Here is a 13,067-nt window from a genome sequence, read left to right as displayed (position 1 = left end):
GTGATTTCAGAAAAATTGTCAAACCGCCTCCTATTTTAACAGCTATGAGGAAGTTTCTGTCAGAACCTCAACCAGTATTTTTTAAATGCCCAATGAAGCTGTTTTTTTACAATCTCAATATCACATCATTTCTGGGTAACAATAAAGCACATTACTGTGATTGTTTTCAATTCAAATTTAAAAAGAAACAAAAATTGGTTCTTAACAAAGAGCAATTTCTCAAGCAAGAATTTGGTCACCATCCCACCAAAACAGCCTTACATTTCAGGTGGTCTTTTCAAACAGCTCTTACTCTAAAAGGGCATTATCATAATTTTAACAGTCTTATTCCAACCTCATAGTGTGGAAATATATATAAAACACAGAAAAAAACGTTTTTGACTACATTGGGCATTTAAACAAAACAAGTGTATTATCAACTAATTGATCATTCTGACAGCAACCATCTATTTTATTGGGATATATCCAGAAACACATTGCCAGGAGTAAAAATTAATTTAGAAAAAGTACATATTTTTTATGCACATTTACAATACAATTCTATAAAGGTTAGCTGACAAATGGAAAATATGTGCATTTTTTTTTAAAAACTAAAAAACTAAAAACTAAAAACAAGCTATTTTCAGGTCTCTCCAGAGATGTTTGATCGGGATCAAGTCCAGGCTCTGGCTGGGCCACTCAAGGATATTCAGAGACTTGTCCCGAAGCTACTCCTGCGCTGTCTTGGCTGTCTGCTTAGGGTCGTTGTCCTGTTGGAAGGTGAACCTTTGCCCCAGTCTGAGGTCCTAAGCACTCTGGAGAAGGTTTTCATCAAGGATCTTTCTGGACTTTGCTCCGTTCATCTTGCCCTCGATCCTGACTAGTCTCCCAGTCCCTGCCTCTGAAAAACATCCCCACAGCATGATGCTGCCACCACCGTGCTTCACCGTAGGGATGGTGCCAGGTTTCCTCTAGATGTGATGCTTGGTATTTAGGCCAAAGAGTTCAATCTTGGTTTCATCAAACTACAGAATTTTGTCTCTCATGGTGTGAGAGACTTTAGGGTCCCTTTGACAAACTCCAAGCAGGTTGTTATATGCCTTTTACTGAGGATTGGCTTCTGTCTGGCCACTCAATCATAAAGGCCTGATTTAGTGGAGTGCTAGAGAGATGGTTGTCCTTCCTGAAGGATCTCCCATCTCCACAGAGGAACTCTGGAGTTCTGTCAGTGTCCATCGGGTTATTGGTCACCTCCCTGACCAAGGCCCTACTTCCTCATTTTCTCAGTTTAGCCGGGTGACCAGCTCTAGGAAGAGTCTTGGTGGTTCCAAAATTCTTCCATTTAAGAATGATGGAGGCCACTGTGTTCTTGGGGACCGTCAATGCTGCTGCAGGAATGTTTTGGTACCATTCCCCAGATCTCTGCCTCAACACAATCCTGTCTCTGAGCTCTTTAGACAATTCCTTCATCCTCATAGCTTGGCTTTTGCTCTGTTAATGCACTGTCAACTTTGGGACCTTATATAGACAGGTTTCTGCCTTTCCAAATCACGTCCAATCATTTGAACTTATCATAGGTGGACTCCTCAATGGAAACAGGATGCACCTGAGCTCAATTTGGAGTCTCATAGAAAAGGGTCTGAATAATTATGTAAATAAGGTATTTCTGTATTATTATTTTTTACATTTGCAACAACAACAAAAATATTATGGTGTATTGTGTGTGGATGAATGATGATTTGTTTTAATTTAATAAATTTTAGAATAAGGCTGTAATGTAACAAAATGCAGAAAGAGGGAAGGGGTCTGAATACTTTTCTAATGCACTGTATGTATTACAAGAACATTTACTAGCCCATCTTTGGTACATTACATGATAATACAAAGTTGGAGTTCCTTAAAGATCCCGATTGGCAAAACCATCTAAATCTTTGGTGAGGGCACTTATGCAGGCCGCTCGAGGACAGAGATGGAAGGTGGCATCTTCTGCAAAGGTAGAAATCTTGGTCATAAAACCATACATGTCTAATCCTTCGATCTCTATATTATTTATCAACTTTATAGCTAGTATTTCAATTCCAATTAGATATAAATAAAGTGAGAGCGAACAACCATGTCTCACTGCTCTTGATAGTTTTAAACTATCAGAGCTGTATCCATTAACTACTTCTCTTGTGAGCCTACTCCGAGCTGGGGTAGTTTGTTCGGCCTGTGCCGTGAGAGGGCAGAGTTAGCCGTTTGAGAGAGTGGTGAATTTGCTGCTAAAAAACAAATCCAGGGGACGCAGGAGAACATAATGAACAAATTACTGTACATCATTCCAGTCGTTTGCAAAGGCGGCGTGATTAGAACTCAGGGTGTGTTTGTAAATTCAGAGCATTGTCAGATTGTCCTTTCGGAAATTCATCAGTTATTCTGCATTCTTGCACACTCAGACAAGAGTGCTCTGGTATCGGAGTAGACGCCCAGAGCGAATGTATGAACACACCCCAAGAATATAAGCGTTCTGAGCTTTGATCAACGCCGGGAGCAATATTTAGATACTGACCCATAATTGATTTTCTTTGTATACAAAATATATATTTTTATGAATCTACTTTTTTTCAAATTAGGAAAAATTACAGAGATCCTTGATGTTCTCATATAGATACGGTCGTGATTGAGACGCAGCCCGATCAAAAAACAGATATCTCTATCTTAAACAGACAGACTTTGATGGATTTTTAAAAAAAAATATTATGACTTGAGCAAAGAAATGATTTGAATACGTTTTTGTATATACTCCCGTTCAAAAGTTGAGTCACTTAGAAATGTCCTTGTTTTTGAAAGAAAATCACATTTTTTGTACAGAAAAATAACGTCAAATTTATAAAAAATACAGTGTAGACATTGTTAATGTTGTAAATTACTTTTGTAGCTGGAAACGGTTTATTTTTGTATGGAATATCTACATAAGCGTACAGAGGCCCATTATCAGCAACCATCACTCCAGTGTTCCAATGACACGTTGTGTTAGCTAATCCAAGTTGATCCTTATTAAAAGGCTAATTGATCATTAGAAAACCCTTTTACAATAATGTTAGCACAGCTGAAAACTGTTGTGCTGATTAAAGAAACAATAAAACTGGCCTTCTTTAGCCTAGTTGAGTGTCTGTAGCATCGGCATTTGTGGGTTTGATTACAGGTTCAAAATGGCCAGAAACAAAGACCTTTCTTCTGAAACTCGTCAGTCTATTCTTGTTCTGATAAATGAAGTCTATTCCGATTCAGAGGGGTTGGGTTAAATGTGGAATGCACATTTCAGTTGTACAACTGACTAGGTATTCTACATTCCCCATACGAAAGAGTACACTTTTCCCACTAACACTACATTCCCCATAGTCTCGGAAATTCCAGACCTAGTGTTTGCTGGAACATTGGTTACATTGTGGGAGGCAACTCGTCTGTCGAGAGAGACTACATACAGAATAGTACCTCTGTCCATTGTGAAATGGACATTTGTCTCTTGCGGTCTTGTTTAAAAATCCTAACGGTAACACCTTGAACACCAAACACATACACATGCCCTGAAAAACAAACACATACACATCAGTGGACACTCCTCAGTGAATTTCATAAAAATAAAAATGGTAAAACATTCAAGTTATCCTTTTTAGAAAAAACGATACTAAATATAATCACGTCACCAAAGAATTGATTAAAACACACTATTTTCCAAATAATGTCTACGGTAGCATCAACAACACTCTGTAGGGTAGCTAGCTTCCATCCTCTGGGTACATTGACTTCAGTACAAAACCCATGGTTCTCACCCCCTTCCATAGACTTACACAGTAATTATGACAACTTCCGGAGGACACACCTATCAGAGCTCTTGCAGCATGATCTGACATGTAGTCCACCCAATCAAAGGATCAGATAATTAATCTAGTACTTACTGAAAGCCTAAATTACAGCTAGCTAGCACTGCAGGGCATCAAATATGGTGAGTAGTTGACTCAAAGAGAGAGAAAGACAGTAGTTGAACAGTTTTCAACAAATCAATTTCTTCCAAAATGAAGGAGAAGCAAGAGAGAAATAGTGTATTTTTTCCCCTTTCAGTTTCACTTACTTAGCTAGCAAATGCAGCTAGCTAGTTTAGCCCACTGAAACAGCCTGCTCAAACAGAGGGATGCTATGTTAGCTAGTTGGCTATGATTTTCCAAACACAGCACTGGAACTCTTCCAAGTCAAGGTAAGCTTTTGGTTTTACGATTGTTTTTGCCACAGGGGGCCCGCTGGTGTAACTGTTTACTTGACTGTACAATGTAACGTTACTGCATGATTGTAGCGGGTTTACAAACGGGTTAGTTCTATTAGCTATGCTGACTATGACGTTACTTTAGTTACTATGGTGTGTGTAGCGGTTTGGCATGGAAAGGTTTTTTCGCCTGGTCACATACAGTTGATGTGTTATGCAAGTCCACAAGCAAAGGGAAGAGGTGAGAGGAGAAGAGCACATAGATGCTAGAAGGAATACAACGTGGCTTCTATGAAAGTGAACTGTGTCTCAAATCAAATAAAAATGTATTTGTCACGTGCCGAATAGAACAGGTGTACAGTGAAATGCTTAATTGCAAGCCCTAACCGACAATGCAGTTAAAAATTTAAAAAAATACATATATACCTAAAAAAAAGAGAGAGAAATAAAAGTAACAAACAATTAAAGTAGTAAAATAACAATAGCGGGGCTATATACAGAGGGTACTGGTACAGAGTCAATGTGAGGGGGCACCGGTTAGTCGAGGTATTTGAGGCAATATGTACATGTAGGTAGAATTATTAAAGTGACTATGCATAGATAATAACAGAGAGTAGCAGCAGTGTAAAGGGGGGGGGACAATGCAAATAGTCTGGGTAGCCATTTGATTAGATGTTATGCCTTGCAGGTTGAAGCTATTTAGAAGCCTCTTGGGCCTAGACTTGGCGCTCTGGTACCGCATGCCATGCGGTAGCAGAGAGAACAGTCTATGACTAGGGTGGCTGGAGTCTTTGACAATTTTTAGGGCCTTCCTCTGACACCGCCTGATATAGAGGTCCTGGATGGCAGGAAGCTTGGCCCCAGTGATGTACTGGGCCATTCGCACTACCCTCTGTAGTACCTTGCTGTCGGAGGCTGAGCAGTTGCCCTACCAGGCAGTGATGCAACCAGTCAGGATGCTCTCGATGGTGCAGCTGTAGAACCTTTTGAGGATTTGTGGACCCATGCCAAATCTTTTCAGTCTCCTGAGGGGGAATAGGTTTTGTCGTGCCCTCTTCACGACTGTCTTGGTATGCTTGGACCATGTTAGATTGTTGGTGATGTGGACACCAAGGAACATGAAGCTCTCAACCTGCTCCACTACAGCCCCGTCGATAAGAATGGGAGCATGCTCGGTCCTCCTTTTCCTGTAGTCCACAATCATCTCCTTTGTATTGCTCACGTTGAGTGAGAGGTTGTTGTCCTGGTGCCACACGGCAAGGTCTCTGACCTCCTACCTATAGGCTGTCTCGTACAGGAGGGGACTGAGCATGCACCCCTGAGTGCACCCCGGATCAGTGTGGCGGATGTGTTGTTACCTACCCTTACCACCTGGGGGTGGCCTGTCAGGAAGTCCAGGATCCAGTTGCAGAGGGAATGGTTTAGTCCCAGGGTACTTAGCTTGGTGATGAGTTTGAGGGCACTATGGTGTTGAACGCTGAGCTGTAGTCAATGAATAGCATTCTCACATAGGTGTTCCTTTTGTCCAGGTGGGAAAGGGCGGTATGCAAATTGGAGTGGGTCGAGGGTTTCTGGGATAATGGTGTAGATGTGAGCCATGCCCAGCCTTTCAAAGCACTTCATGGCTACAGATGTGAGTGCTATGGGTCGGTAGTCATTTAGGCAGGTTACCTTAGTGTTCTTGGGCACAGGGACTATGGTGGTCTGCTTAAAACATGTTGGTATTACAGACTCGGACAGGGAGAGGTTGAAAATGTCAGTGAAGAATCTTGCCAGTTGGTCAGCGCATGCTCGCAGTACACATCCTGGTAATCCGTCTGGCCCTGCGGCCTTGTGAATGTTGACCTGTTTAAAGGTCTTACTCACATCAGCTGCGGAGAGCGTAATCATACAGTTGTCCGGAACAGCTGGTGCTCTCATGCATGCTTCAGTGTTATTTACCTCAAAGCGAGTATAGAGGTAGTTTAGCTTGTCTGGTAGGCTCGTGTGACTGGGCAGCTCTCGGCTGTGCTTCACTTTGTAGTCTGTAATGGTTTGCAAGACCTGCCACATCCGACGCGCGTCAGAGCCGGTGTAGTACGATTCGAACTTAGTCCTCTATTGATGCTTTGCCTGTTTGATGGTTTGTCAGAGGGCATAGCGATTTCGTATAAGCTTCCGGGTTAGAATCCCACTCCTTGAAAGCGGCAGCTCTACCTATGCATGATCAGGGTTGTATCCATTCTGCCGATTCTGTTGAAAAATGTTTCTTAAATCGGAAGCAAATGGAAAAAAACGGAGATAAACATACCTGAATTTCTCCAATAGAAACTCTCGTTTAGGGCTGTTGGGGTGACCATATTACCGCCACACCTGCGGTCACGAGTCATGAAGGCAGTCAAATTCTAGATGACCGTTTAGTCACGATAATTAGGTTTTTCCAAGCTCTGATGCTGGTCAATAGTAGCTTACCAAACTTGCTAACTGCCTGGTACTCATTACTCTATTGTCCCTCTAATCAATCTGACAGCAATGCAAATGTATTTTAAAATCTAATCAAACACTTCATGAGAGCCCATGAGCTCATGTTGCGCAACATTTCTATAGGCTATGCAATTGCGTGAGAAAACAGAGTGATGGCTGCTAATAAAAAGAGGAGGATTCCATCAACTTTCTATATGCTAGGGACCACTATATTTATTTCTCAACTTTCCTAATATTAAGCACATTTCTTATATTTGCAACAGGAGTATAGACTATCTGGCTGGCATGAAAATAAACCTTGGGAAAAAGCGTCCATTCTAAAAAGCGTCCATTCTAAATCGAAACAAATTACACACATATATTATGTAGTATATGTAAAGACAAGATTAAATCAAGAATAGTCTGATGGGTGACAATATTATCCTACGACTTGTGAATTATATATTATTACTTGTGAATGATGCCCAGCATAAGAAACAAATACTTTTTTTTGTGACTTTTTTTAATCATAGTCACACACCTCATGTAGCCTAGCCCATAGGCCTATATGTTTTAATAAGGTTTGTATCACAACTAAAGTGGCCAAATAACGTCTTAAAATGAAGCACATTAATCCGCTTTACAAGGGGTGTGGAGCCGAACAGGCATATATAAGCAGATATAAGCAGCACGTGAGTTTCAAGTTTGGGGAAGTTCATTTTCACCATAAAAATGCACCTTTATAATAAAAGAGCATAATTGCATTTGCGGTCACTTTTGATAATGGTGTTTTCCTGCTAATAGAACATTTGTGCTTATAGCCTACTACCATGTGTGCATTGCTGCGCTTATAATGTGAAGAAATAGCCAAATAGTTTATCAACATTTTAAGCTAAATGTTCTGATATGTTGCGTCAGCCACATAGCTTAAACATTTTTGGGTGGATGATAGTCGTTGTATTATTTTGGGACCTATCGCATCCTACAACTGTCCCAGACAATGTTTGGAATATTATTTTTTTTGCACAGAATAGGTCAACTTTTGTACTATGGGGGATAGTAGATTGACATAGGCTAGTGAGTTTGCTGTTCGTTATGCCTTGTCATCTTGTTGGTTATTATTATAAGCAAATATTGTCTGCTAAATGAACTAGTGTAGCCCACAGCCATTTGGCATAGTCAGATCAGGACCTAACATAAGGATAACTCAGAGTATGTTATTCTTTTCTTCTGAAATGTACTACATTTTCTTCAAATCATGCTTCTTTAGACATGTCTAAAATAAATAATGGATTTATTGTGAAGGTTTAGGCTATATTACATGGATTTATTAGACTTTTTAAAATGGCTTGTGTGGAAGCCAGGAGATGCTAAATGTGTTTATGTTAATTACCGTAAAACCAACAGTTATTTGTTTGACAATCACAGGCTGAAAAAATGTTGTGACCGCCACAGCTCTACACTTGTTTGCAACTGTTGGACTAATGATTACACCCCATATCAGTTGATGCAGGCACTAGTGTATAAGGCGGTATTGAATGTCACTATCTGTCCATGTGTCACTGTCCTCCCTCATATACAATGGCACTGACCGCCACTGATACACATTCTCTGAACACCAAACACATACACATGCCCTGAACACCAAGCACATTCCCTGAACACCAAACACATGCCCTGAAAACCAAACACATACACATGCCTTGAACACCAAACACATGTTCTGAACACCAAACATGTCCTGAACACCAAACACATGCCCTGAACACCAAACACATTCCCTGAACACCAAACACATGCCCTGAACACCAAAAACATACACATGCCCTGAACACCAAACACATGCCCATGAACAACAAAAACATGCCCTGAACACCAAACACATGTCCTGAACACCATACACATGCCCTGAACACCATACACATGCCCTGAACAACAAAAACATGCCCTGAACACCAAACACATGCCCTGAACACCATACACATGCCCTGAACAACAAACACATACACATTCCCTGAACACCAAACACATGTCCTGAACACCAAACACATACACATGCCCTGAACACCATACACATGCCCTGAACACCATACACATGCCCTGAACAACAAAAACATGCCCTGAACACCAAACACATGCCCTGAACAACAAACACATACACATTCCCTGAACACCAAACACATACACATTCGCTGAACACCAAACACATGTCCTGAACACCAAACACATACACATTCCCTGAACACCAAACACATGTCCTGAACACCAAACACATACACATTCCCTGAACACCAAACACATGCCCTGAACACCAAAAACATACACATGCCCTGAACACCAAACACATGCCCATGAACAACAAAAACATGCCCTGAACACCAAACACATGTCCTGAACACCATACACATGCCCTGAACACCATACACATGCCCTGAACAACAAAAACATGCCCTGAACACCAAACACATGCCCTGAACACCATACACATGCCCTGAACAACAAACACATACACATTCCCTGAACACCAAACACATGTCCTGAACACCAAACACATACACATGCCCTGAACACCATACACATGCCCTGAACACCATACACATGCCCTGAACAACAAAAACATGCCCTGAACACCAAACACATGCCCTGAACAACAAACACATACACATTCCCTGAACACCAAACACATACACATTCGCTGAACACCAAACACATGTCCTGAACACCAAACACATACACATTCCCTGAACACCAAACACATGTCCTGAACACCAAACACATACACATTCCCTGAACACCAAACACATGTCCTGAACACCAAACACATACACATGCCTGCAGTATACGAGTTTGATTACAGTATTTATTTCATTAAATTCCATGTCCTTTAACACTATCTGTATGAGGGGTTGAGATCCATTTGCTGGTTTTGTGTATTTAATGAAATCTGCACTTTGATTCCTCAGTTGGTTTCTGTGACCCCATATGAGCCAAGAAAATGTCACCTAGCACCAAAAATGTGAATGGCCTCACCTTCACCCTCTATCAAACCGAGAAGACTTCCACATGCTGCATGTCGGTAAGCTAGAAAAAGGTCCCCAAAGGTCACCAGGAGCACATTTGGTCAAAGTGACATATTGTGAGGATTTAGGTCATTTTGTCTCCATCGCAAAGCAATCCATCAATTATTCTTCCCTTCCACACACTGTGGCCTCTTGCATGTTCTCAGGTGACACTTCTGTTCTTTACCAGGGTGATGCCATCTCAGAGTCTTGGATAGCCAACTATTGCAGCCTCAAAGACCTGATTGTAGGTAAGAGTATATCCCTACTACTTTATCCAGTAACGTCCCTGGTAATGTCCAATATTCTACTGCCATTTACTTTATGTTCATATTCTTATTTTTTTTACTATTTCTCATTGTTGTTGCATTGTAAAGAAGGAACCTGCGAGTAAACATTTCGTTGAAGGATGTATACCATGCGTGTCCCGGACATGCGACTAAATGCTTCGATCACACCGACAGTGTTTTTGCATTTTGGTACACCAGAATTACATTCATTTCCAACGAAACGCTGCGTTTGCCTTGCAGCATTGCGTTTCAGAGGCAGATGCAGTGCGTTCGGCTTGGTGTATACCTTGGATTTATCGAACGTATGCGTCAAACTGTCTGCGTAGACGGCTTGATAGAAATGGTAGCAGAAGGAGAATGTTAAACTGTTGTTGCATACATATCCATTTGCCAGCAGCATACCACCCTGCATACCACTGCTGGCTTGCTTCTGAAGCTAAGCAGGGTTGGTCCTGGTCAGTGGGATGTAGGATGGTATGCTGCTGGCTACTCAGGTAAAATAAAATAAATGTAGGCTACACTCTCTGGAGCCTCTGGTTCTGTATGTTCATAATAACATAGGCCTACGTGACTTAGTTTCAAACGTCGTTCTAAAATGTACATGGTACATTTTTTACGTTGATATTTGTGAATACTCAATTAATGACGCTTAATAATAGTCATGTTTCTGTTGTAAATTAATACACCAATTGATTTAGCTTTGGAGGGAAACCCCTTGCTTGCATAAAAAATGTGGCTAATAGTTATCAAGGTTTAGCTTAATTTGTACACATTGTCATGATTTTTTTAATGAATGAAACATTTATATATAACCATTTTTGGGGGGGTGGGTTGGACTGTTCTTTTCAGGGAAGTCACCTTATGTTTGATATTTAAAAAAGACTGAAGTCAGATCCGTTGAATTAACATGAGTGTGAGAACAGACAGTTGCAGTATTTGTAACATGTTTATAGCCAAAGAAAAGATTACAGTAGTTAGGACTATTCAGTCCAACATCAAATCCATCAGAAAACACTGGAAGCAGATGACAAGATTCTATGAAAGTGGGAAAAGTTGTGACATAACTCTTGAATTACAGCTCCTCCCCCAGATGGTGATTGGAACGTGCAGCAAGTCAGTAAGTTAATGAAATTATACATTCAAATATATTATTAACATGAATATAATGACTGATATTAAACAGCATAAAATCATTGAAAATACAGTACAATAGTTCACATCTGCAGAACATGATGTACCACTAGAACTTCAATCTGCTATGCCTTGGATCATAATCCATCAAATTTTCTGGACAGTTTTCACGGTCAGTCGAAATTTCAGATCAGGTCGCTTCGCCCGAACGATGTCGTAGATCTAGTAGAGAAAATAGATCACTATTTAGTTCAACTCAAGCTCATCTAATCTAGATCTTATTTTCCAATATAAATAATTGTATAATAGATCAATCATATTCATTGGAACTTTATATAAAATATGCTACCCGGGATATAAACATATATATATTTTTTTAACCTTACTCAAGACTGGATCAACTGTGGTCTAAATGTCAGCTGACTCCAGACTGGATCAACTGTGGTCTAAATATTACCTGACTCAAGACTGGATCAGCTGTAGTCTCATTTAGCTCCTGATAAGATTGGACAGCGACCTGAAGAATTGCAAATCCTATATTTGGGCAAGAATATTCAAAAGATTTCAGTAAATAAAAGACAATTAGCCGAGTATCATAATTCAATGTATTTATTTTATGCTTAAATACCCACCACTTTCCAGGGGTTTAGTACCAAAAGGTGGGTCCACATAAGGGGTAGTAAGAGTTGGAGGTGTTGTCACCTGTGTCGTGGTAGCCCATGGTCCCATTGTAGGTGTTGAAGCTGATGGGGTAAATATTGACATGAAGCTGTATCTGTCATTAGCCTGAAATCCAAACCTGTTTTAAGCCAAACATTCCACTCCCTGTACTCCGTGTCATATACAAAACATTACATTATAAGGAGTGGAATGGTAGCCCAAACAGACTAGTACCCATTCTAGTATATATATTTTATGATTACAACAAGCAATACAAAAATACAAAATAAAGTTGTTTTCACAGTAGTCATCACACTTCTCTACTTCCTACTATATTTTAAATATCAGCATTTGGTCCACATTTAATCATCTGATTTTTTTCAATTGAATTGTTCCATTCTTTTCCACATATCATTTTTGTTGTTGTTGACTTACTCATGCTCACTACTAATGACTGGAAGATACATATCTTCACTGATATCTGGGTTTGGTTATGCTTCAACCGTCATTGTTTTCTGGACTAAACCTCTGACATCATTTTCTTTTCAAATCATGAACATTAAAAACATGTTAAATTGATAACTTACCAAAGGATTGCCCTGCAGACAAAGCAACACATCCAACACAAAATAATAGGAAAAGCATGATGTTGTTTCAGACGACAGAGCACCGACAGAGCTGTGATGTGGGAAGATTCTGTTCAGAGAGTCCAGTCCGTCTGACAATCTATGTTCAGCATGAGGAAGTTGACTCTTCTATTCATCGTGGGAGGGATTTGCCTTTTACATAATGCCCAGGTTTTCAAAAATTCATTTGAGGCACAAGTGATTTCAGAAAATGGGCAAACCACCTCCTCTTGAACTATTTTAATAGCTATGAGGAAGTTGTTCCATATATCTATCTCACAACATTTTATGTCAAAACCTCAACCAGTATTTTTTAAAGGTCCAATGAAACCGTTTTTAAAATCTCAATTACACATAATTTCTGGGTAACAATTAAGTACCTTACTGTGATTGTTTTCAATTAAAATTTAAAAAATAAACAAAAATAGCTCCTTAACAAAGAGCAATTTCTCAAGCAAGAATTTGGTCACCAGGCAGGCCAAAACACCATCCCACCAAAAAAGCCTTACATTTCAGGTGGTCTTTTCAAACAGCTCTTACTCTAAAAGGGCATTATCATAATTTTAACAGTCTTATTCCAACCTCATAGTGTGGAAATATATATAAAACACAGAAAAAAAACGTTTTTGACTACATTGGG

The 13,067-nt window shown here is 40.0% G+C and overlaps 1 long non-coding RNA gene across 1 annotated transcript; it reads right to left on the bottom strand.

Moving 5' to 3' along the window:
• Positions 1-10,937: 10,937 nt before the first annotated feature.
• On the bottom strand, positions 10,938-12,537 carry LOC139377257 (uncharacterized). The gene is made up of 4 exons (XR_011627990.1): positions 12,389-12,537; positions 11,774-11,884; positions 11,599-11,675; positions 10,938-11,363 (listed from the first exon to the last, which is right to left on the bottom strand). It is a non-coding gene; the product is annotated as an uncharacterized lncRNA (long non-coding RNA).
• Positions 12,538-13,067: the final 530 nt, after the last annotated feature.

Source organism: Oncorhynchus clarkii, chromosome 20 (assembly GCF_045791955.1).
Source record: "Oncorhynchus clarkii lewisi isolate Uvic-CL-2024 chromosome 20, UVic_Ocla_1.0, whole genome shotgun sequence".
NCBI lineage: Eukaryota > Metazoa > Chordata > Actinopteri > Salmoniformes > Salmonidae > Oncorhynchus > Oncorhynchus clarkii.
This window is presented reverse-complemented; position numbering and strand designations above follow the sequence as displayed.